We start from the raw sequence: 5893 nt of genomic DNA on the forward strand, positions 1-5893 counted from the left end.
GGTAGAGGTATCAAGGTGCTTTTCCATCTCTTCCATCTTCTTGTTGAACATATGGACCTACTCCTTCAAGTGTTCATTCTCTTCTTGAAGTTGAGCATTGCTGGCCCTTAAGTCTTCCAACTTTTCTTTGCTTGCTTTACCAGTCTGCAATGTTCTGTTCAAAGTTCTAGAAGTTGTCATGGTCAAGGATGCAACTGTTTTGATACCTTATGATCCGTAAATGAGGGACTTATAGCCCACCCACTCTCTTTACCAACACAGATCCTCTGTGGAAGTTTGTTTATGGTGAACCTCATACTTGTACAGAGCACTCTATCTGCAGAATGGCCACTAGGCCTCTGTTCCTCTACCTTGTGCAAGGATCTATGTTCTTGGAATGGCTACAAGGTTTATGTTCACTGTGTAACCTCTGCTCTGGATGATTGGTTGATTCCTTCTTTGCGTAACCTGCACACAAGGAACCAGATTACAACGCAATTGAAAGTCTTTGTTCTCAATGAGCCAACCAATGCCAGGTATCTCACTCTGTTTCAATTTGAGTACTTTGTGCAGTCTTTGTTGGTTGTCTTCAAGGCTTGGCAATCCCCAGGCCAATGCCAACAATGGAAAGAAAATGCACCCTACCTATGTTGAAGATATATATTTAGTCTAACAATACCTATCTCCTATTGAATAGCTCCTTCAAGTTTAATAGAAATCCATGACTAAGTTATGGACTTCAAGGATTCACTTTGCAATTCAAAGGTGGTAGTTGCTGCTTGAAGAGAAACTATCCCACTCCTTTGAAAGGTCTACGGGATCCATGTGTGATAAGGTTTAGGTGATCTTGACCCAAAATCAATTCAGATTTCGCCGGACATAAGCTTTCATTTGAAACCACAAGAAGTAATAATTACCCAATTCAAAAGGTATACTATTTAATTCATTATCATGTAATCTATGGAGTAAGTCTCCTCTCATGACACGACAATCATCCCATACTGTCACTTAGTAGGACCCATGTATAAACCTATGGAGAAAGATTTTATTGTTTACCCATAACCCAAATCCTCTGGAAATCATGTTGTGTTTCATTGCATTTTCAATACTTTGTTAAAAATAAATGCTTCAGATAAGCAACAAGTCCATGTAAAGTTGGATTTGATATGCACTGGGAGATTGCTAGGGTTAAGCATTCCACTACAACAAAAAGGGTCATTGATGAAGGTCATGCTTCTGATGGACCTTTAAGGTCTGTCACCAATGTCGCATATGGTGACGGTTCTTAAAGTAGCATTGTTGTAAGTGCATATAGTGATGGTCCTTTAAGGTTTGTCACCAAAACCATTTTCAATGACACTTTTGGTCAGGGTTGCTAAAGGCCCACCACTATTTCTCTCTTTGGTGAAACTTCTAGTGACAATCTCTTATTGACCCTCACCAATGCTCTTTTTGGTTACTTTTGGTGATGGTAAGAAAATGTTTGTCATCATTGATCATTCCAATGAGTTTTTGATGATGCTATGCGCATGTTACTATATTTCTTTTGTCGAAAGATAACGATTTAAGACCATTATTGTGGAGTCTTTTTAATTATGTGTCTAATTACATCGTAGTTAGAGTTAGTCAATTTGTTAAGAAGCAATTATTGTGTATCACTTCTATCAAGTAACAAGAATATAGTTTTCCTATGAGTCAAAATGTGATTCATCTCTATTAGGTTTATTATCTAACAAATTACCTTTAGATAAATTTCCACTAGTGTGTGTAGGTGCTATATCATTTAATACATAATCAAGCTCTGTCAATTCTGTTAATGAGAGAGACCTAACACTCCTCAACACTCTTGGCACACCTATTTAACGTGCTTTTGCACACACATTCATTAGCACCTTGCATGTCTTAGGACATCATTGTACCTAGAACATCTTGCCATGACTAGGACACCCAAGCACATGTTGGCAGGCCCTAACATAGCATAACACTCTGATAGCATGTGTTGGCATGCCTTGTAGAACCTATCATGACCTGGAACACTTTGGCACGCATTAACATACATTAGCACTTGGCACACATTAGAACTTGGCATGTATTGGAACCTATTATTGATATGCCTAGCATGCCCCTTTTGAAAAAGATAAAGTCTTGACTTATTAACCTCCTCATGTGTTCATTTTCTTTCATTTTAGCTTGGTTCTTCCTTTTGTTTCCCTGACACTCCTTGACACATATTGGCATACACTGGCACCTTGCACATTCTAGTATGGCTTAGCATATGGATTGTCTTGGCATGCTTTGGCACTACTTGGCACATGTTAACATACATTGAAACTCCTTAGCACACTCTTGAACTTCTTGACATGCCTTGATATTCCCAGGCATGCCTTACTAGTTCTTATTATACCTTGTCACTACCTCCCTATCATGATAGCTAGCACTTAGTGGCACTCCCCGACACACCCTCATATTCATTCACTTCCATGCATTTTGACCTAGTGCTCCCTTGTGTTTCCCTAGTACTCCTTAACACGCCTCAACATGCATTAGCACTCTCTGGCACACCTTAGCACTCTTCGTCATGCCTTGCAACTTCATAACTTCTGTATCACTCCCTAACGCACATTGGAAGTTGGCACATGTTTCCATTTGGAAAGTCTTAACATGTATAGCATTAGTTGACATGCCTTGGTATGATTTAGCATGGTTTAATATTAAAGTTATTTGAGGTCAATTATTGGAAAGTAGATCAGAAGTAAGATAGGAATAGTTGGCACTTAGAATGCACTAACACTTGGCACTTGGTACCTAGTTTTGGTGTGCCTAGCATGCCTATATTGGAGAAGGTAAATTGTTGAGTTATTAACCCTCTTATGTGCTCATTTACTTGTAGTTTAACTTGTTTCTCCTTTTTGTTTCCTTAACAGTCCCTAGAACGTATTGTCAAACCCTTGCACATCTTGGCATGCCTTATCACTTGGGACATCTTAGCATATTTGACATGCCTTCACACTATTTGGCACATGTGAGCATTACCTAACACGCCTTGGAAATCATGCCCACACAATTAGCCTTACATTTTTTCACGACTTGGGAACCCAATCAATTCCTTAGCTATTGTAGTTCATGTGACATTAGCCTACTTCAATCACAATAAGTTGACCAATTGCACCTACTACAAGTAGATTGTGCCTTTTTCACCTAAGAACTTTCTATAAATCATCTTAGGCCACTCATTTCCAAGCTCAACTTTTCCCATTTAAGAACTTACCAAGACAAGGATCACATCTAGCCATGGCCATTAAACAACTAAGAAACATAGCTAACACAAGAAATATTTCACATGTATGTCCAGTTCATATAAATAGTAGAGCATTAACTGAGAGTTTGCAAGAACCACAAGATGCAGAAGATAGACAAGATATAAGCCGACACAAGCCGAGTGCCCCAAAACTTATATGAAACAATGTACAATATGCAATTGTCTAAAACAATTTAAAACATGAGCATTTGGCCAAAGCGTGCCACATGTCATATAAAAATAATAGCTAAAGGGAAAACAATGTTGTACCCAAGACAAAGTTTACCTTTGTCTAAAACTACTCTGTCGAGCCCCTTATTGCAACCACAGGCTTGCCTCCTAAGAATCCTATTATGAACTTATCCTAACAAACTTTTTCCTTGGCACACTATAATTCACTGGAACTCCCTAACACACACTCTTATTTGTTCATTTCCATGAATTTTTACCTATTTCTCCCTTGTGATGCCTAGACACTCCTTAACACTCCTTAGCATGCATTTACATTGTCTGGCATGCGTTAGCACACATTTTTATTCCTTGGAATGCCCTGACCCTCCATAGCTATCCTTCCTCTCACAACTACGCTTACTTAGTTTTCAACATGGGAACCCAACCAAGTCCTCACTTGACTACAAGATCTTGACCAAGTAACAGTTACTACAACTAGACTATGTTGTTGAATTGTGTATCTTGGGGGGTACTCCACAAGCCTAGTGAGATGTGTTTGTATGAGTTTGGTCACAAAAGGCTTTGTGGGAAAAGAACCCAAGTGAAGGGGTTTTGGACCCAATATGGGGTTTAAGGTATAAAGGAAAATTAAAAGGAAAAAGTAATATTTCCTAAGGTATAAGTGGATTAAACGCATAAGTTCTAGAGTGTTCATAAGAGGCCTAGCTAGGAAAATCTATTTAAGGAAGCCTTAGTATGAAGGTGAGAACATCAAGTGAGAATGAGCTCATTTTATCAAGGAGGCAAGGAGATATGTAGTCCAAAAGTAGGTTAAGTTAGAGGGCTAAGGGTTGGTAAATGGAGGCCATGATTATCCACCAAGAGAAAGATTATCAAGTGAGGGTTCACAAGAATGTCACATACCTTAGTGGGTTTGAGCTAGGAAGTAGGATGACATATTGTTGATTCTTTTCTGGTAGATCGAGCTCAAGAGAGGTATTTCATGAGAATTTGGGCATGTGATTTCAATGGTGTTTCTATGTAAGGCTGTATGGAATTATGAAATAGTATAGAGGTTTGAGACTCTATCTTGTGGTGGTTAGTAGGCCGTAAGGTTTGTGATAAATACGAACACAAATGGAGGAGATCCTACACTGGAATTTAGGGCCATAATAGAAGTTGTCATAGGTGTAATATTGACTAACGTAACCACAATTTGAGGGTTGTAGAAATCTAAAGTTTAGGTCAAGACTCAGTCAAAGAAATTCCCAACATCTATTGATCCATATGAGCTAGGTCAGGTCTCTTATGGAGTCAAGAGTTGTTGTTTTTACTATGGTTGGATAGGGTTTGTTCTAAATTAATTAGAACATATAATGCCCTAGTTGGGTCAGTTTCCTTGCATGCTTATTCCATAAGGTATTTCCTTAAGACTGTGAAAAATCTGTGTAGAAGAAGGGGTCATGACCCTTAGAGTGAGGTTTATTTTTGCAATATAGACAACATATATGGAACATGGTTTGTAGAAGTATGTGTGGAGATAACAGATCCAAAGGAGGGTGGAACCTTAGTAGAATATTGATAAGAAGAAATGTGTCATATGAGGAATGGATTGACATGAAGAGGAGTTGATTTTGGTGGGTCGTCCACAGATTTTTGGACAAAGATATGAAGCAGCCTATAAAAAATTAGTCAATGGATTGTTAGTGTATTATTTGTGACCCTAGTTCAGTCATCTACAAATTGTTAGAATGATGATAATATTAGTTCATATTTTTTCAGATATTGGACAATAAAGAAATTGGTACACAATAATAGTGATTTTGAGAGGACTCAAATCACTATTAGGTGGCATATTTGAAGAGCCCTAGATGAGGGCAGTGTTGTGGGCCCTAGATTAGTAAAAGAATTGACTCTGGTTGGGAAAATTGATAGTAGTCCATGTACAGTTGGATTGTTGTTAGGTAACTGTCATAGAAGAGCCCTAAGTCATGTACATGTGAAGGACAACAAGACTGGTAGAAAGGTAAGCGTATTGGGCCTAAGGATGTGCAAAATTTGAAGGACTAAAGTAGAAATCAAGTGGGCTAGACAACTAGCCCTAGCTCATTGTATTGTAGAGTATTTTGTCAGTAAGAAGAAGCGAAACCTCCATAGCCCTATACTTTCCATCTTGGAGTAGCAATATGAAAATGTTTGCAGACCAAAGAGTTGTTCAAAAATGAATTTATGAAAAGTTGTTTGAATACCCTAAATGTTGCATACCTTGAAGGAAAAAGCAGGTAGATAGAGGGAAAAGTTTGTTGAGCCAAATCCAGTAACCTAAACGAGTTGAGTTCATTAATAGAGGAATGTTGAGGAGTTATATAATGGGAGGCAAAAGGCCCTGCTAGATGTGTTCAGGACACGTGGATTGAAAGGGTTGTGTGTCGCCACCATCGGAAA

This window comes from Pinus tabuliformis, chromosome 2_2 (assembly GCF_031772625.1).
Source record: "Pinus tabuliformis cultivar Carrire ecotype Pingquan chromosome 2_2, CPIR1, whole genome shotgun sequence".
In the NCBI taxonomy this organism is placed as follows: domain Eukaryota; kingdom Viridiplantae; phylum Streptophyta; class Pinopsida; order Pinales; family Pinaceae; genus Pinus; species Pinus tabuliformis.